Source organism: Mesoplodon mirus, assembly GCF_964341445.2.
Source record: "Mesoplodon mirus genome assembly, chromosome: 6".
In the NCBI taxonomy this organism is placed as follows: Eukaryota; Metazoa; Chordata; class Mammalia; order Artiodactyla; family Ziphiidae; genus Mesoplodon; species Mesoplodon mirus.
The window spans coordinates 138,729,314-138,750,212 of NC_138982.1; the positions used below are offsets into that span (position 1 = coordinate 138,729,314).

Sequence of the window (20,899 nt, forward strand, 5' to 3'; positions counted from 1 at the left end):
GTCTACAAGGCCGCCTCCCCTCAGGGACCTGGTGCCCGGCATTGTGCAAACCTCCTTCCCAGGCACCGAAATACTCACTCCTCACCCATTCCCCACTGGGCTGCAGGGGGGACATCCAGGGCTCCGTTCAGGGCTGGGAACACGGTCACCTTCTCTCTTGCCCACCTCCACATCCTAGAGGCTTCAGTGTTTTGTCTTCACAAAGAGGCCATTCCTCATGTCTGGTTTTGTGGACCAAACGTGAGGCCCCAGGAGGGGTCCCACAGCTTGACTGTATGCATGAGGGTTACCTACATGCATGACCTCGATCCATCCCTCATCCAACAAAATTCAATCTGACAACTGCCTAAGGTCTCTTCTCCCTAATGAGTCTTTTCTTCCACTTGTCGTGTCTAAAGAGAACAGTGTGCCTGGTGCCTGTTTTGTCTGTTAAAGAATCTTTTTCTCCTTCCCAACTCTGTATCCATGTGCTGTAAACCTAAAGGGAATTTCTCTTTACGATGTCTAATCAAATACAGAAATAGGAGAGATATCTTTTTTTTTTTTTTTTTTTTTTTAATGTTGTGGCCTCTCCTGTTGTGGAGCACAGGCTCCGGATGCGCAGGCTCAGCGGCCATGGCTCACGGGCCCAGCCGCTCCGCGGCATGTGGGATCTTCCCGGACCGGGCACAAACCCGTGTCCCCTGCATCGGCAGGCGGACTCTCAACCACTGCGCCACCAGGGAAGCCCAGGAGAGGTATCTTGAACCCCCAGGGAGAGCAGGGTTGGATATGCATTTAGACAGGATGGGAGAGGCTATCTATGCAGACAAAGGGTTGAGAGGAAAACAGAAAAGGCCAAGCAGTCACGGGTGACAAGCAGGGGAGAAGGAAAAATGAAAAGAGTGGGAGATTGACGGCAAACAGAATCACAGGCACTGGGGACCTAGGCAGGGTGTGTGTAAGCCTTTAGGTCCCCCCCCGTTTCTGGAAGTCCATAAAGCAAGAGGACACAGATGCTGGCCACCAGCCCAGAGCCTCTGTGATACCTGACTCAGTTTACATGGTCCCCTGATCGACCCATCCCTGCCAGCCTCCTGACTGCAGTCCCAGGTGGAATGGTTCCAGAGTGGTCTCGTGCCATTCCCACCATCACCAAGCTCCTCTTAGCCTCCCCTAGGGGTGAGACCCTATCACAGCCTCCATTGTGCCTCCCAAGGTAGGAATTGCCATAGCTCCGGCACCCAGGTCTGGCCTGACCCAACCCACGAAGGTTCTAGCAATTGCTAGGAGCTACAATCTAGAAGGGTAGGGCAATTTTTGCCAGGAGACAACAGCAGATAATTGCTTGCCCTTCCTGGCCCCTCCCACACACCCCCCCCCAACCTGTTCCAAGTAGAGTGGTTACATACGGCCTCTCCTGAGATGTCTCACAGGGCCACGCAGCCGTATCCCCTAAGAAACTGTGGCCATTTGCCTGTGATTCCTTCCCTCCCTTTCTGCCTCACTCCCCTTTCTCCCTCACTCTGGCTTCCTTGGGATTGCACTACCACGCCCCACCCCAAAAATGTATTAGCACACAAGCTTTGCTGCAGGCTCCGTTTTCTAGGGCTTCCAGACAAGCCTTGCCCCAGCAGACGGGCACCCCGCAGCAGAGTGGTGAGGGGCTGCACACTGGGATGTAAACTACAATCTTATCCATTTCCTGGAAAGGGTGTTTGAGGCATAGTCAGTTATATTCGTTTCCTAGGACTGCTGTAACAAATTACCACAAACTGGATGGCTTAAAATAACCAAAATTTATTCTCTCACAGTTCTGGAGGCCAGAAGTCTGAGATCAAGGTACTGGCAGGGCTGTACTCCCTCCCCAGGCTCTGGGGGAGAAGGCTTCCTTTCCTCTTCTAGCTCCTGGTAGCTGCTGGCACTTTTCCGCACTCCTTGGCTTGTGGCTGCATCCCTCCATCTTTGCATCACGTCTCCTCTGTGCATCTGCCTAGTCTCCATCTGCATCCCTCCTGTAAGGACACCTGTGATGGTGTTTAGGGCCTGCCTGGATGATCCAGGACGATCGCCTCATCTCAGGATCCCCAACTTAATCACATCTGCAAAGTCCTTTTTCCAAACAAGGTCTCATTCACAGGTTCCAGGGATTAGGCTGTTGACATATCTTGAGGGGGGCGGGCACTTTCCAATCGACCATACCATCCTCACTCTCCTGGTTGGAATATGCAGTAGAGAGAAAGAAAAAAAAATCAAGTGAAACGCTAACTTTACCACCAAACAGTTCTAGGGAGAGAGAAGCATGAGCAGGAAAAAAGCACTAATGTTTCCATTTCTGGTGCTGACTGGGGCACAGGAGAGACCCCACTTTCAATCTTCATGTCAACATGTGTTATTTCTTCCTCGGGAGAAACAAAACTGAATAATCCAGCATCGCCGAGTGGAACAGCTCACAAGTGGAAGAGCCGGGGTTGGCTGCAAGCCCCTGGCCCGTGGCAATGAGACGTACCCACCCAGCCCCTTTCTGGCCTCCCGCCAGCTCTTTTTGGCTCCTTTGGGCCAAAAAAGCCCTCAGCCCAGCCATAGCTGGAGTGGAACTCCAGTCAGTGGCCCCATTTAAAACCCATCTGTGAAAGGCTCATAAATCACACCCTCGGAAAACTCACTCCTCATTGTAACTCAGCAGAGAACAGCTCTGTTCAGAGATTTAAATAAATGTGAGTGTGTAGTCAGTTGGTTGTTTTTTCAGCGGGGGCTTCTACGTAGGAGAATTTTGCATCATAATCTTTCAGCTGTTTATGTTAATAAGGCCAGGGATAATTACAGGCCTTTCTCCAAATGTAGCAGTCTCTATTGTCAGATTAAGCAAGTGGCCGATGAACACTTTTAGTGTGATTTCAGGGGAGCCAGCAAGGCTTAGAACCCCAATACCTCTCCCCTCTGGCCTTGCAAAACAACTAGTGCCCAGGATCAAAGCGCTAAGATCGCTGGAAGGGGCCACACTTTTAAGCAGGGTTCACGTATACATTTATCCTAGCATTTTCTCAGAGCAAGGGTTATGGTGGGAATGCAGGATAATCCATTGGATGGGACAGGGAGACACGATAAAGGGGAAGGTGAATAATCACATGCAGCGTTGAATCCTGGAGAAGGTCCCTTGTGCTTCTCATTTTACAGTTGAACTAAATGTATTAAGTGCGTACCTTGTGTCCAGGGATACAATCTTCCTTATAGGTGATCTCATTTAATCCTCACATCCACCTGTGGGGTAGGCACCAAAGCTCCTCCATTTATAAGTCTGTTCGTTCTCACCTAAAGTGACACCAAAGAAGTTACCAAAGTGTATATGTCTGTGTCAAGTTAAGTTTCACAAAAGAACTGTCTCCAGACCCTGAGAAACTAGTGCTTTGGGGCTGGCTTGCTTCACAACAAGATCTCAGACACGACATATTTCTGGAGATGGAAGAGATCTCCAGAGCTGCCACAAAATAGACAGACAGACATGCAGACAAAGGAAAGCTGAGTCTGAGAGGGGGCAGGGAAGAAAGGAGGGAGGTGGGGTTCTCCAGGTTTCTGTGACCAGAAGCTGAGCAGGCATCGCCAAGAACTAGGACAGGAGTGGTCAGGAGCTGGCTGAGAGGCCAGGAGGGAGATAGGGCTGCAGTAACCAGGTATCTGCATGGCGGGAACTGGCCTGAACCTATGGCAACAGGGAGACGGTGGGGCTGTCCTGAGGCAGAATCCCGCAGGGGGACCGAAATCTGAGTTTCTTACTCTACGAAAAAATCTTTGAAGGATTCTGGGGTGAACTGTATGGAAAAGAGGGGGCTTTAGCATCTACGGGTAAAAGGAGATGTAGACCCTCTTTGGAGGAACGGCTTCTCAAGTTAGTGTGCAGGAATCCCACAAATTAAAATCAAGCACAACCTCACGAACAAAAATCAACAAATACTTGGGAAGGCAAGTCACTGTGAACAAAAGCTAACAGAAACAAGAAACAGCAGCTGTAGATCCCCAAGGACTACAGATGTTTCTATTGTAGCAACAGCATGCAGAACTGGGAAGTATAAAACATCTAAAGAATGGATACACTTATAATGTATGAATAAACAACAGGAAAACATTAGGCATCAATGGGTAGAATCAGGGAGAAAGACAAATCGAACTTTTAAAAAATTAATAACAAAACTGTTGGAGAAAAGCGCAATGGATATAAATACTGAAGAAGTCACCCTTTTATGTATTATTCACCAGTGGAGGGAGTTCTCATTTAAATTTGCATCTAGTACTTTGTCAGTCACTTTTTTATATTCTTTGCAAAATTCACACAGATGATTGATTATTTTTAATACAACAAATGTTTCTGTACCAATGGAAGAAAACCCTCAATGGATAAGTTAAACAGTAGATTACACTGTTAAAGAGAGAATTCATGAACTGGAAAATATAGCTGAATAACTTATCCAGAATACAGCACAGAGAAAGAGAGAAAGATATGAAAAAGTATAAAAGATATGGAAAAAGAACAAGAAGATCTAGCAAAGAGCTTGGCAAACTATGGCCTGTGTGTCAAATTCATCCAGCCACCTGTTTTTGTAAATAAAGTTTTATTGGAACCACCACACTCATTTGATTGTGTATTGCCTATGGCTTTTTTTACAATACGATAGAGCTGAGTAGTTGTGACAGAGACCATATGGCCTCCAAAGCCTAAAATATTTACTCACTGGTTTTTTACAGAAAAAAAAAATTGCCCCTGGACTAGTACATACATGACTGGGAACCCAGGAGGAAAATTTGTAGAGAAAGGAAGAAAGGTAATATTTTAAAAGAGGATGACTAAATTTTCCAGAACTATTTAAAACATGTAGCCACATCGCCAGAGAGTACAACATATTCCAAGCAGGATAAATAAAAAGAGTCATGCTTGCATTACCGGTTGAATTTTGTCCCTCAAAAAGATACATCCAAGTCCTCATCCCTGTGAATATGACGTTATTTGGAAATAGGGTCTTTGCAAATGTAATCAAGTTAAGAATTTTTTCTTAAGGCCATGCCACACAGCATGTGGGATCTTCATTTCCCCGACAGGGATTGAAACTTCGCTCCCTGCATAGAAAACATGGAGTCTTAACCACTGAGTGCCAGGGAAGTCCCAAGATAAGGATCTTGAGTGAGATCATCCTGAATTTGAGATGGGCCCTAAATTCAATTGTTAGTGTCTTACAAAGAAAAAGGAGAAAGAGTTATCAAATAACTTTGATAATTTTGTGGATTTTTTTTCCTTTAGATACCTGTTGTATTTTTATTTGATGATCTAGTCCTTCTAGCCCCTGGAGACTCTTTACAGATCTTTTAAAAGTACGCTTCTTTTCTAAATGCTTTTGTCTCCAAATCTTCCATTTATAGAGGCCCTGAACTCAGAGACAACAGGCAGAGTAGAAGGTGGGAGCAGGACCCTGGATGGAAAGGAGGAGAATTAAGTGAACATCTATATGCTGAGCAGCCAAGTTCTCCCACTCAGTTCCCAGAACACTGGAATGAGGTGTTTTTTCCCCAGGAAAGAAATGGGAGGATTTGACCAAAAAGAAACTAAATGGCCCCAGTTAAAACACTTACAGATGCTCATAGTTGGGGACCCCAGTGAAAAAACCAGATAGCCTCTCAATCACCCCACAGGGAAGCCCAGATGCCCACATGTCCTTCCAAACTGCTTAGAGCTTCCAATCAGACCCATTCTCTGACCTGTGGACAGGCCAAGATCTTTCCCTTGTCTTTGTTTGTTTGCTTGTTTGCTTTGCTTTCTGTTCTTGTTCTATGATCTGTTGCATGTTAGACACCATCCTCTAACATCATGTTACAGACTTTTTTTCCCTAGCATTCTAACATGACCTGGCCTCTAACGTGATAGGTAGAAAACAAACAAACTGAAAAAAAAGACATACGTGGGCAGTAGAATCAGAGCAGCAAATAGTGTAGCCCCAAATTCCGAGAGCTTCAGCAAGTGACCTTATTTGGATATGTAATTAGTTGTTATCTTGAGATAAAATTATCCTGATTCAGGGTGGGCCCTAAATTCAATGACTGGCATCCTTTTTTTTTTTTTTTTTTTTGCGGTACGCGGGCCTCTCACCGTTGCGGCCTTTCCCATTGCGGAGCACAGGCTCCGGACACGCAGGCTCAGCGGCCATGGCTCACGGGCCCAGCCGCTCCGCAGCATGTGGGATCTTCCCGGACCGGGGCACGAACCCGTGTCCCCTGCATCAGCAGGCGGACTCTCAACCACTGCGCCACCAGGGAAGCCCAATGACTGGTATCCTTATAGGAAGAGACAAGGACACAGAGACACACGGGAAGACCATATGACAACAGAGCCAGAGATTGGAGTGATGCAACCACAAATCCAGGAATGCTTTGGGTCACCAGAAGATAGAAGAAGCATGGAAGGATTCTTCCCTAGAGCCTTCAGAGGGAGCATGGCCCTGATGACACCTTGATTCCTGACCTCCAGAACTATGGGAGAATAAATTTCTGTTGTTTTTAAGCCACCAAGTTTGTGGTAATTTGTTATGGCAGTGCTAGGAAACTGATACAAGCCATGCTGCTAGAGATGCAAAGGTTAGAATCCAAGGCCTGCCAGAGAGGAGGAGCCTTGAGGCTTTAAAAGCATTTAACTGGGATCTCAGGACTATACTCTGAGAGAAAGGGAAATCAGATTTAGTCTGAACACCAGACTAAATCTCAAGGGTGAACAATGCAGAAACATGCATATGAAACATGTGGAACTTAGTGTAAAAATCTAACATAGGTATAACTGGAATGCAGACAAGATGATGGAGGGGACAAAAAGAAGTGATAATTGAAGATTTACTAGCTGACAATTTTCCAAAATGACAAAAGACATTAAACCACAGAGTCAAGCAGGATAAATAAAAAGAAAATTGTTTCTAGGCAAATCAGTAAAACTAATGGAAACCAAAGACAAAACAAAATCTTAAAAGCAGTTAGAGAAAAGAAAAAATACATGACATTCCAAGGAGCAACAATGAGACCAACAACTGACTTTTCAACAGGAACAATAGAAGCCAGAAGACAATGAAATAGGAAGGAAACTGCTCAATCTGCAGGAAAAGGGGTATCTATTAAAAACCTGCAGCAAACATGATATTTAATGCTGAAGTCAAGCTTTCCTCTTGAGACCAGAAATGAGGAAAGGATGTCTGTTCTAACGACTTCTCCTCCAAATTGCATTGGAGGTCTAGTCAGCACCATAAGGCAATAAACAAATAAAATAAAAGATATGGTGATTGTGAAGCAAGAAATAAAATTGTGATTATTTGCAGACAACATGGCATGTTCTTCGGACAACTTGGTAGAAAAGCCCTCTCATCCATCCCTGTTGCAGGTATAGAGTGTGTCCTGGAGCAGAGATTATAATTCTTTGGGGCTGCCCACAGGCTGTGGGAAGGAGATATGCCTGGCTTGACTTAGCTGCCTCTGGCCAGGTCAGACTGTATCAGTGTCGGGGCAGGCAGGAGGGGGAAACAGCAGCTGGTGGGCTGCATGCAGGCGCACTAAGCCCCACAGCGGGGCCCTTGGACACCTGTGAAGGTCTGTACTCACCTTGAAAGCATCCTCACGAGTGGGGTGCGGGGAGTGACATTAAACAGCGATACAAAAACATGATGACCAGTTGAGAGAGAGACCACAGAAAAAAGAAAAGTTTTATATGTTAATACCTTCAATGTCACTTTTTTTTCTGTTTTTGAAGAAACCTCACATTTTCATTTTACCTTGGGCCCTGCAAATTATGTAGATGGCCCTGCTTCCCTTTATACCTCAAGGCACAGCTTAGACCAGCTAAAGTCTCAGTGATAACAGAAGGGGAGGGGAAAGGAGACGCTGAGGGAAACACATGTGAGACTGTCCTCTTGAGTAGGTCAGAAGATCACAGAACTGGCTGAGTCCCCTTTGTAGCTCCTGACTTTCATGTATAATGCACTCCTGAGACCATGCACTGGGGTCAAACCTGAGAGGTTGGAATAGCAGATGTACTGTTGGAGAAAAATTCTTATAAGATCCTAACTTACACTTTCTCCTTTAGATATATTTTTAAATTTGTAAATAGTTCGGTATTGGGGTGGGATGAACTGGGAAATTGGGACTGACATATATACACTACTATGTATAAAATAGATAACTAATGAGAACCTACTGTATAGCACAGGGAACTCTACTCAGTGCTCTGACCTAAATGGGAAGAAAATCCAAAAAAGAGGGGATATATGTATAAGTATGGCTGATTCACTTTGCTGTACAGCAGAAACTAACACAACAGTGTAAAGCGACTATACTCTAATTAAAAAATATTTTAATAATTAAATAAATAAAAATAGTTTGGTATTTGTAAATAATTTGGTCTCTTTCTAAAAGATAAGAAGCTTTTTTTTTTTTTTTTTTTTTTTTTTTTTTTTTGCGGTATGCGGGCCTCTCACTGTTGTGGCCTCCCCCGTTGCGGAGCACAGGCTCCGGACGCGCAGGCCCAGCGGCCATGGCTCACGGGCCCAGCTGCTCCGCGGCATATGGGATCCTCCCAGACCGGGGCACGAACCCGTATCCCCTGCATCGGCAGGCGGACTCTCAACCACTGCGCCACCAGGGAGGCCCAAGAAGCTTTTTTTTAAAAAAAAAAAGGTTAACTACAATATCATTATCATACCCTAAAAAAAGAACACAACCTTCTGAAGCTGTACTATGGGCCAGCAGGGACCACCACTAGGCAACAGTTCAGAAAGGTCCTTCATCAGCTAATGCACCTGAGGCCCAGTGTGATGGGTTATGTACAGTACGTGAGCAGACAATACACAAAATCAAATGCATGCATCTGTGCTCAGCTAGAGAGTCCTTCTGTCTGCAGTGACCTCAGGGCACCTGCAAATGGCAGCTGAGATATTATCCCTCTGGAAGCACAGGCATCTCCTCTCTACATAGAACGTCCCGATTTCCTACCAGGACTCAAGGAGGAAAATTGGAGACCCCTGCGGATATTCACTTCCTTAGTCCAAGTAATTGACATTCAACCTATGTATCTTTCAACTCAGAATATCTAGGGACATGCAAGTATTTCGTTTGTTTTATGGTCATTGCTATAGCCTTTTGGCATTTGACATTGTGAGTTGAACTCATGTTTAATGCATGAACTCGGGGAAAATTTGATAGATAGGATAGATTGCTAATATGTTTAAGGAATCTCTTACAATTACTAGGCTAGACTCAAAACAGCAGAAACTCTCTCCAAATAAATGTGCAAGTAGCAAGTCTTGTACAAACTGTAGCAAGTCTTCTACAAACTGAATAACTCAGCAAGCACTCGACCTGAAAGGAAAGCTCTCGGAGCAAGTAATCTTGGCTTTGGCTCATGTTCCTTCTGACCCATTAAGTTATACAAGGGCATCAGTCACTGAAAGCTAAAATTAACACTTACGGGTCTTGCCAGAGAGCTCTGATACCTCCAGTGGGAACTTTCCATGTGCTTGTGACAGACCAACATCCACTGGTGTTGCCATGGGGAAAAAATAAGAATTGAATTTCCTGCCTTGGTTTTTCCAGCAACTGCCAAGTGGGTAGTCTGCTTGGCCTTTGGTGATAACTCTGCTTTGGTAACACTGACTCAACAAATACTTATTGGCCACCCACTACATGCCCAGCATGATGCTGGGTGCTGGGGGTAAAGAGGTACACAGGACAGACAAAGCATGTACCCCAGATCCAGAAGATCTGGGCCCCTAGACCAGCCTCAGTACTCATTGGCCATGTGGTTTGGGGCCAAGTCTCAAAAATCAAGTAGATTCTAGGCCCTGGAAGAGTTCCTAGTGAAAGTAACACTCCACACCAAGTGCGTAAGAGCTGGATTAAATCCCAGCTCTGTCCATTACCAGCTGTGTGGCATGAGCCTGTGGTCATTTAGAAATGGCCAGAAAGGAAGAAGCAGCAGTTGAGAGTGGGTGAGTGAAAGGAAGATCTGAGGGAAACTGCTTGGTTATAATTTCTTCTTTTCTTTAATCAGAGTGTAACTTTCACATAGTTAAATATTATAACTTACACAAGTCTTAAGTATGGGGCTTGAGAATTTTTCACATGAATCTCATGTAACCACAACCCAGATCAAGATACAGAACATTTCCAACATCCAGCAGGTATAATTTTTAAAGTGAAAATACCAAAACCCAAATCTCAGGACCTCTGATAGGTTACCACAGTCAGTGCTACCAGCCACAGAGCTGATTTCTGACTAGTGGTCATGAGCTTATAGTCTCATTCTTCTGGTGACCAAGAGCACTACTTATAAACTAGTCTGCTGGATGTGGGCGTACAGATGAAGCCCGTAAATACGACTTAGAACAGAGTTTTAACGTGTACTAAGCTAACTGGCCGACCCAAGGATGAAATCTACACTCTTGCCCGCTCCTTACCGCCAAACTCAAACGTACTAGTTACCCAGGTCAGGTTTTCCTTGTTATAAAATTTATTAAATATTTATCATAAACTTGTTGCAAGGCAAAAATAAAAGTTGGAGGCATGTTATTCATTACAGCCAAAAGGTGGAAACAACTCAAATGACCATCAACAAATGAATGGATAAAGAAAATGCGGTATATCCATACAATGGAATATTATTTGGCTGTAAAAAGGAATGAAGTCCCAATACATCCCACAACCTGGATGAGCTGTGAAAACATCATGCTAAGTGAAAGAAGCCGGACACATAAGACCACATACCATAGGATTCTATTCATATGAAAGCCCAGAATAGGGAAATCCAGAGACAAAGTAGATTAGTGGCTGCTTGGGACTGGTGATAGGAGTTGGAGGATAGGGAGTGAACAGCGAATGGGGTTCCTTTTTGAGGTGATGAAAATGTTCTAAAACTGACTGTGAGGATGATTGCACGTATCTCTGGACACACTAAAAACCGCTGAATTGTACACTTCAAATGGGTGAATTGTATGGTACATGACTTTAGTTAAAATTCACAGCCTCCTTAGGAGGTAGCTTCTATCCCCAATGTACAGATCACAGAACTCAGGGTTAAAGAGAAGCCAAACTAGATTTGACACCAAATCTTGCCCTCTTAACCACTGTGCAAATACTCATTTAAAAAAGGCATTTTTCACATTAGAAATGATTTCCATAGGACATCGTTTCTTATCTCTTAGTTGATGAGAAATAGAATTACTAGCTCAAAAGCTGTGAACATTTCTAAGAACCTTGATACACATTAGAAGGCCAGATTCTCGGTCAAAGTCATCATCAGGATGGAGAATGCCTCCAGGGCAGGGACTCACTTTTTTTTTTTTTTTGCTGTACACGGGCCTCTCACTGTTGCGGCCTCTCCCATTGTGGAGCACAGGCTCCAGACACGCAGGCTCAGTGGCCATGGCTCACGGGCCCAGCCGCTCTGTGGCACATGGGATCTTCCCAGACCAGGGCACGAACCCTTGTCCCCTGCATTGGCAGGCAGACTCTCAACCACTGCGCCACCAGGGAAGCCCCTGGGACTCACTTTTATCATGCGAATGCCTGGCTCTGCGCCTGGCGCACTGTGGCCACCCAGGGATATCTCCTGAATGAGTAATAGCATGTGTGCAAGCAGGAGAGCGGGAGGACACCCCAGTGCAAAGAACTGCACTCCTTTTGTACATAATGTACAAGCTCCTAAGTGAGGCCAGCTCTAGACTACACATGAATAATGAGCGCCTGGAACATGCAGCCCTCCATCTGTCTGCTTTGGCCACCTTCACACGCCAGGTGACTCACCACACGGTCCCCTGATTTAGTTGACTGCGAAGAGGTCGAAAATAACTTAATAAGTTACACCACGGTGCATCTGGGTGACCACACACGGGGTTGGAAATTACATCTATTCTTTTAGGTAGTAGTTCAATGGGAACATTTTTCAGCAAGTGCAACTGTTTCTGTTTGGATTATTTAATAACTTCCCTAGTAAATGCTGATTCTCCATATAAATATTAGCAACTGACATACATAGTCACAGTCCACCAATGCCCCAAGTAAGTTAGACTATAAACCCAATGCCTTTGGAAGCTGCATTAACCAGTGCAGGCCACTAAATTGCCTTGACAAGCCCGGCCCTACTTCTCCACCAGGAAACAGCTGTACCTATATCACAACCAGCTAAAGAGGTTTGCACTGCAAAAACCTTGGGATCTCAATGAACTGCTTTTTCCTGCAGAGCAGTTTGGTGGCAAGAGGGTCTGTTGAGAATTTCACCACTCAGGTGCCAAACCACCTCATCTGACCTGTAATCAGGTGGGTCTATGTTCCAATGGGTTCATTCTTTCAGACTCTATCACATGGGGTTTTCCCCAGTCTGTACTGCCCCTTAAAAAAACCCCAAACTCTTCGGTTATTAAAGATACTCCTTTTAGTGTTACCTTACCCACATCTTGTACTATACTATTCAGGGGTCTTTAGAGGGATGGAATTATAACTTGTATTATCAATATAGGAAATACCTGGAGAAAATGCAGATGCCCCTTGGCTCATATTCCACAGGCTGCTCTACTGTCTATGAAACTATATCAGGTCCTCCTGGCACAGTCAGAGGAAGGCTGAGAGGCAGTCTTACCCAACCAGACCTTAATGATTTTATTTATTGCACATGGCCTAAAAACATGTTTCAACATAACTTGCCATAATTTTTCTGGTGATTTCTATGAATCACTTTTTAATTATGAATTATGTTTTTTAGAGACACTTCTGAGAAATTTTACCCAAGGTTCCCTTGACAACCATCTCATAAAGTATCTAAAGTGAAGCTGCTTCCACAACCAATGCAGAAAATGAACTTTAAAGCATACATTCCTAAAAGATCCATTAGTCATCTTTGCTGAGAATGAATCTCAGATTCACACACGCAAACGGTCACTGAGAAATTCAGATCCACCCACATAACTAGCAAAATACATTTACTGTCAAATAAGGTTCAAAGGATTTTTGTACAAATATAAATTTTCTAACTTCACTTGGAGCATTTTTTTCTTTTCTTCTAGCAAGGGATTTTCTCTGTGTCTAAATTATTGCCTTTCTACCCTCGGCTGAAAGTTTTCAGCTTTTACAGGATCTGCTATGTCCACCGCAGGAAGGATCTTTGCCTGCTGGATCAATCCAGGCCACTTAGAAATTAAAGTGTTTGTGCACGATAATGGGCACAAATTTCCATTTTGGGATTTACTTAGGAAAATCCAACTGCTGGATCTCAAACAATCAGGTAAGGTCCAACTACTCTTAAAGGACAGTTGGGCGGGGGTTAGCCTGGAAATTCTAGCACTTTCTACAGGTGCAGCTTCCCCGGCTTCCACTTTCCTTCCTTTGGCAGAGTTGACAGCTTCTGCAAAAATAACGATGTAGACATCAAGCTAAACAGAAATATAAATAGGTCAATTAGCTTTCAATGGAGCACCCTTTATGTTGCTTAAACAGGGAGGTATTTTCTGGTCAATTACTTTAAGTAGACATCAATAAACACTAAAATTATTTGTGCATGGGGAGCCATGGCGCTGGGCTTTTCCCTCCCTGGCCCCCAACGGTCCAGGGAGCAAAGCAGACTCACACAGGCGCTTCCCAGTGCTCACTACCGTGTTTAAAGTGTTCAGCAAGTGTTTGAGGCTATCGCTTTCGGTCCAGACCGTGCTGAGAGCCCCAAAAGACGTGGCACCTGGCGCCTGTTGCCTCACCAGGTCACCGGGCCACTCTCCTCCGACGGCGTTCACCACCGCCCATTTCTTTCCCCACGCCGTCTTGTATTTATTCAAAAGTTAGATTTCGCAATAAACTCTTCCAAGTATCCACCTTCCCCCGCCCCCCACGCCCTGCTCAGGGCCCGGCAATTGGTAGGAACGCTTCAAAATGAAATGCAAGATTGAAACGAAGTCTCACGCCACCATAATAAAGCGGTTTAATGAGCTTCGATCTTGGGAACGGCGTAGCATTTGCACAACTCCATGAAGCCACGCGCACACTCACACCCTGACCACCCCTCCCGTAAAAGGGAAAGCGAAGACAAAGTGCATGCCCCTGAACGTGAAAATCTGCCCGGCCCCCGAAGGCTCACCCTGCCTGGTTCAAAAGCTTCTGGGAGAGAAGTACAGAGAATTCCGTAGTCAGATTAAATAATGTCTTTGTCTACACCCGCTGGGCGAAAAGAACCTTGGTGCTATAACCAAGATTATTTCGTTTCCGCTCTCTAAAAAATGAAGACGGTGCTGGAGTTGGGGCCAAAAATATTCATAAGCCACACAGTTTGAATCCACCCTGTAGTTTATCAGCTAACCGATACTTTTGCCAGGGAAAATATTCTTGAATTGAGGAAAAGTGTTAAATTTAAAATTCTCCTTTTATACGAAAACGTGCGCTACCCCGTGCCTCCTCCTCCAGGGTATTTGCTCTGGCACCTAAAAGGAATTCTGTCGTGGGGCAGTTAAGAGGAGGAGAAGAACGGCGGAGGGGAGCTGGACCTTCTTCCTCGATTTGGGAACCACGCCGGATCTCCCTCCAAGAAAGCTGAGCCGCCAGCGTGAGAACTCGACTCCAGATTTGGTCTAAGAGCGCGCGAGCTGGGGACGGCTCAGGGATCTTTGGCGAAGCCAAGATGAAAGTACGGGCCCCTTAATTTCCACCAGACTTCCCTTCATCCACATACACCGGCTCTCACCCACTCCCCAGACCTCACGCGGACCCCGGGTCCCTCTGGTCCCTACTTCCCACGTGGAAAGAATCTGGGGGGAGGAGCAGAGCCGAGGCCGAGCGAGTCCAGGGAGCTCAGGAGACGGGCTAGCACCAGACGAGGTCCGCACGGCCCCACTCACGCAAGTGAGCGTGCCGCACACCTCCCAGCGCTCACAGCCGCGTCCGCTCCAGCTCCCCGCCCGCCTGGCTACGTGCGGACCGAGGCTCTCCCCAAGGTACCCTGCGCCCCAGCCGTGAACGGTGCGCGCACGCGTGCTCTCGAGCTCCCTACTCCCTCGTGCACTGCGCCGGCTCCGTGCGCACCGAGGCCCCTGACCCCTCCGTGTTTACTGAGCCTCTCCAGTGGCCGGGCGCGTTGCGCCCCCTTCCGCCAACCTGCCCAGGCCGCGTTTCTAACCACGCGGGCGATCCCGAGACTCTGAGAGCGCAAAAGGCGGGAACCACACCGCAAAGTCTGTCCGAAACAATCTCCTTCTGGGCCCTCACCCAGCGCGGGGAGTAGGAGTCCCGAGTCTCTTCTGCGGAATTGAGAAGACCTCTGGAGACGGGGAAGCCTGAAGCTCGGCCCGTGTCTCCGAGTGGGACCCGCAGGTTTCAAAGCCGGATTTCGTCCCAGGACAGGGAGACCCGGCGAGGGGTCCCCGCCACTGCCTGCGTGCCATGCCGGATGGGGTGCGGCCCCCCTACCGGCGTGGCCCCCCGCCGCTCTGAAGTCTGGCTTTGGCGCGCCCAAAACCTCTGACGCGGGATGGCCCTCTGCTGTGTGCGTCTCCTCCTTCTCCACGGATGGAAGAGTGTGTTCCCGGATACACACCTCTCAGGAAACCCGCCTTCCATGCCAGCCCTTAAAACTAAAGAAAAAAATAAAAATCTGCGCGAAGCAGGAAGATGCTCACGCCCCGGGTTGGGACGGCTGCGCGCGCTCAGGCCAGGCTGGAGGGAGCCGATCCAGCCGCCCCGCCTGCCCGCTGGCCTTTCTTTAACTTTCTCTACTAAACCGCGAATGAATTAGCGTACCTCTTCCTACAGATTTGTTTAGATTAGGGAGGTTTCCCTCAATGTTCGCTTTACTTTGCGAACATTATATTAATAATTATAATAATTAAATAAAACGAGTTTGTGTCTTTAAAGCACTGTAATAGCCCTATATTATAGTCAGCCTTACATTAAGGGTTGGCTGCTACTATTATTACCTGCTAGAAAAAGAAAATTAAGCCTATCATGTTTGTGCTTTCTTTGATGTGCAGAAATATGTGTCTCTGGTGGGTAGATTTTTTTTTTTAAGGACAAGTTTTGGTTGATGTTTTTGAAAGGCGGTTTCAGCGCCGTCGTTAATGAACTGATTGGTTTTCGGATTTCAAGGCGGCATGTCATTGATACAACCACTGAGGAATTTCAGCGCGCACCAGACTGCAGAGACTCCTCCAGCTCAAGGGTTTGCAGACACGATCGCGGGCTCGCTGGAGGCGAAAAGCGAGGTTTTGCCGGGGAGCGGATGGGCTGCCTCTCCCCGAACCAGGACTTTGAGGCGATGTTTCTGTTAAGCCGGACCGAGAGCACTCTGGGAGCGGGCTGCGGAGGCTTCGTGCCGCCGGCTCGTAGGAGGGTCGCAGGAGGTCGGCGCAGGACACTCGGCTCCCCTCTCCTTCGGCCCGGATTCCTGGGCGGTCCCTGAGCGCCGCTCCTGGGCGCCGGGCGCTGCGTGCGCTCCAACAGAATCCTCGCTCTCTCCGGAGGACGCTGGATGTGTGTGCACGGGGAGGGGTGCCAAAGTCCCGGGCACCTTCTCAGAGATGGGGGTGAAAGCGGAGCTGGGGCTGGGAGACAGCGAAGGAGTGCAGAGGAAAGGGCTGCCCTCTCACCACCGCCCCCCCGCCCCCTAGGTAAAATTAGAAGAAATGTGTGGCCGTTTCCCCAAACCTGGCGCGGCTTCAGTGGCTCCCTCTGTGGCCCTCGCTGGGGACTGTGCTAATCACTATCATTAATTACCAGTGACACTGATTTGGATCCCTAAATGCATCGCCTTGAGTGAGGGAGAGAAGTAGGCAGGAGGCACTGCCCCGGAGGGCCCCCTCAAGCCCGCAATCCCAGAACCCGAAGTCGTCCCGGACAACCAAGTCCGAGAAGGACTGCGCTCTTTTCGGAATCCCAGGAGCAGAGTCAGCCTCGAGGAGGCCGGGACAGGCGACTGGGAAGTGGGAATGATCCCCCACTGGGTGGCGCCTCCTTCCCTCCCCTCCCCGCCCCACCCCCCCCAGAGCCACTTGGGGCACCCTGCCGAGGACCGAACACAAAAGCACCAAGGGACCCCAGGACCCTGTGCAGGAGTGCGGATCTGCACTAATTACTGTGATGTAATCAATCAGAGAGAAGCCGACCAACCTAAAAGCAAACACTTTCTCCTAAGGGGTAACTTCCAGTGAAATAACTTATTAAAAGCGAAACAAAACAAAACAAAAAGAAATAAACTTCTCTCCCTCTACTACTTAGGAACGTACTGTCTCGACCTCTCAAGGAACGAATCATTACGAAATTGCTCTGGATATCTGTAATTACTTTTATACAATGGGTAGTAATATTGTAATTGTTGTCCGAGCCTTTCTGGGAGTAGCAATGACCCCAGAAAAAGTTGATGATATCTCCACTGGTCTTACACAAGGAAAGGAGTGAAAAATCGAAGTACCTTTTCAGATAGCTCAGACCAAACGCGCCTCCCAGCCTTGAAATACTCATATTTGTGATGCTGAACCCAAGCGGGATTTTCTGAAGTAAGCACATCATGCTAATTGCCTGTGTAGACAAGAGTTTAGAAATCGAATAGGTTCACATCCCCATAGTCCTGGGTTTTCTGCTGTCCCGGCTTGTTTGGGCGGTTGAAGTTCTCCTAAACACCACTTCAGAGGTTCCAACCCCTTCCCCCAAATCTAGTGCTAGGCCTGGGAGGAGTTCTCCCCTCCCCACCTCCTTAGGGACAAAGTCTCTGATCCCTTTCTGCCACCGCAGCAGCCCATCCCTAGTGGAACATCTGCGCGTTTTCCCCTTGATCTCACGCGAAAGTCGGTTTCCGCGGAGGATGGGCCTCAGGTAGGCGCCGGGTGCGGCCCCGGGGAAAAACAGTTGCGGAGCATCTGAAGCGGAAAATCCAAGCCGATGTGGGGCGACCGGGCCCCGCCCCTTTCCTCTTAGGGCCTCAATTTCTTCCAGATCAGTTTCCTAATGGAAAATTTCTAAGAGGTGGGGGGTATGCGGAGGCTTGCTCGTGCGACTCGGGGTGCGCCTAGGCGCTGGGAAGCAGGACACACTGGTGCTGGTGGCGTCCCGCAAGCGCGGCAAAAGCTTTCTGGACTCAAGGTGTCTGACCCCTCTTTCCACCTGCCCCCAGCCTCTCGTCATTCTAGATTCTGCCAACTCCTTCCGGGCCAGTAGGAGAACCGCCGTTTCTGGGTGATGCCCGGGACTGAGAGGTCTTTCGTTGCCCTATGCTTCTCCCCTGCGGGCCCGTCTCCGTGCTCTGCGCGACGTGCTCGACTTTCGACTCAAAGTGTAGACTAGGAGGTACTCCCTGCACCAGGAGCCCTGGAGCAAGGAATACGCAGTAGGTGTCCCAACCGGCGGCCACCGGCTTCTGATCCCTCCAATTAGCACGCGTTTAGTGCTTTTTCCAATTTACACAGAGCTTCTATCCTGTGGGTGTCCTAAGGGCCTCAGGCTTTCCCTTCGGCAGGGAGAGCCCTGGGACGACCCTATCCAAGCGCAGGGGTTCTTCCTTCGCCATTCCACGCAGACATCACTATTCTTCCCGCCTGGGGAAACCTCTAAGTTCGCGCCGAAGTACTTTGTGTTCTTTCGGTGGTGCTGTGCGGGAACCCAGGCCCATCTCCGCGCGCTGGGTGTGTGTGTTGAATGGATGTGTTGGGGGGAGGGTGATAAAAGGCCCACCTGGGCGTTTGCTGGGGCACACTGTGGGCCCTAAAGTGCCCCCACAGCCAAACATCTGCGAATCTTCAAACGCTCCGTTATGCTACGTCTCACACCACGCGATTCGAACCTGTCTCGCAGATGCAACAGCAGCTGCCACTGCTGAAGACCGGGTATCGAGATCTCAAGTACAATTTCCCGTGAAATCCAGGAACTTTGGTTTAAGGAACGTTTCTGTTCCTGTTACTTGTCGAGTTTCTCCCACTTCCACTTAACCATGTTTCTGCGATCTGGGTAATCCCTTTCAAGCCCAGGAGGAATTCTCCCGGGTCCATAATTGAGGATCGGAAATCGTGGGGGTGAGGGAAGCCTTAAATCCTCCCGAAGGCAGGAAGGTGCCGGAGCGCACACGGGGGCGGCCTGAGCAAGCGGCGGCGGGGCCCAGTCAGCAATCCACTCCCCCCCTGGAGCTCCTTCTCCCGGAAGCCGGGAGACCACCGCTGTCCCCGCAGCGGGGTGAGGGACTCCGGGCGGGGAAGCGGGCCGGGAGCCTTGCGTTTGGCCACTGCGTACCCGAGCCGCTCGCGCGCCCCACCCCCGACCCTCTGCGCGCACGGCTGGAAAAAGGAAAGCGCTCCTGGATCCGAAACCCCAAGGAAAAGTGCTGGTTCCTACATGCGCCCGGCATTTGGTGGGGAGGCACCAACTCCGAAGCTCGCGCGGCTCGGTGGTTTCGAGCAAGGCCACGGCTGTGGGTTCCGCAGGGCGCCGGGGCACGTGAGGCCGAGCCCGGGTCTGCGCACGCTGTCCTGCCCACCGAGGGAACTACGACGCCTCCAACGCCATCGAACTTCTGACCTTCAAAGAGGTCCCTGGAAAGGGTCAGGAGCGCCTGCTGCCGACGAGGTCGCCGTAGGCCCTGCCCTCCAGACGCGGGGGAGGGAGGCGAGTACCAAGTCATTGTAATGGCAGCGAGCGCGCGGAGCCGCAGGCTCCTCCCGGGCCGGGGGAGAGAGAAGGCACCTAGAACGGAGATCCTAGCGCTGGGCCCCAAGGCTCCGGCGTCTCCCCTCCCGAGCTGACCTCCAGATCAGGCCCCCACAGCCTACAGCCTCGGCACACGTTCGAGGGACCCCAGGACCCCGCGCCCTGCGTCCACTGCGGCTGCCCTCTGACCCCGCGCGCCAGGAAGCTGGAGTCCTCCCACTGCATGCGTCCACACCGCGTCCGGAGGGTTCGGGCTTCTAGAAGGGAAGGGATGGGGGGCTACCTCGTGGCCGGGGTAGCTAGGAGGATCCTCCGGGGTTGCAGGCACCGACGGTGAGGTGGGGTATACAAGAGGACTCGAGGTCCAGGGTGGCCCTGAGGGAAGGCGCCGGGACGCCCTACGGCCGGCCGCAGTCTCCGACTGCGCCTCCCTAGCCAACTGCCTCCTGCCCCCATCACCCTGGCCACCACGAACGCTTGTCCGATGACCCTCGCTCGGTGTTCCTCGCCCTGAAGCACCCGCCCCAGCCGGCTTCCCTGAAATTCCTGCCGCACTGGATCGGGCTTCAGGGGCGGGTATATTGGGCCCAGTTCCCGCCGCTGCCCAGGGCAAGGCCTCACCGGTAGGTTCGGCTCCCCCGCCCCTCTCTCCGTCCGATCCGCGCGTCCCCGCGGCCTCCAACCCCTCCGGGGAACGCGCCGATCTCCTTTCGCTCTCCCGTTTACAGGAGAGAAAGGGCGTAAGGGTCACTTCCGAGCCCTACTCACGCCGCTTCCTGGGGAGGGGGGTGGTCCTTCCCCTCTGGCCTCCCCACCACCACCACCACTTTCGGCTCTCGGACCTGAAAACTGGGGAGAGCGAGGGCTCGGGGCCCGCGCGGGCTCGGAGGACTCAGTCCTCCTCCGCAGGGCACTCAGGCAGCGCCCGCCCAGTACCTGAGCCGGAGCCACAGACGAGGTCTCCGCACCGCTTCCTCCCTCCCTTCCTCCTCCGCCCCTCCCCGCCGCTCCTCCGAGCGCCCAGGTCCCGCGACCCGCTCGCCAGAGCCGGTCCCCGCCGCGCGCCCTGCGCACTCACCGCGATTTCCTCCAGGCCGGGAGCGCGCGGGTCTGTCCCGGGAGAGTCCCTGGAGGCAGCGACGTGGAGGCGCGCCTGTGACTCCGGGGCCGCGGTGGGGTCGGTAGGCGAGATTGGCCGCCCCCGCCTCCGCCGCGGTCCCTCCCCCCCTTCCTGCCCCCCCTCCCC

General features: G+C 49.7%; 1 long non-coding RNA gene across 1 annotated transcript; it reads right to left on the reverse strand.

Moving 5' to 3' along the window:
- Positions 1–1,763: 1,763 nt before the first annotated feature.
- LOC309806633 lies at positions 1,764–20,872 on the reverse strand. The gene is made up of 3 exons (XR_014294413.1): positions 20,732–20,872; positions 3,183–3,291; positions 1,764–2,194 (listed from the first exon to the last, which is right to left on the reverse strand). It is a non-coding gene; the product is annotated as an uncharacterized lncRNA (long non-coding RNA).
- Between the last annotated feature and the right edge of the window lie 27 nt (positions 20,873–20,899).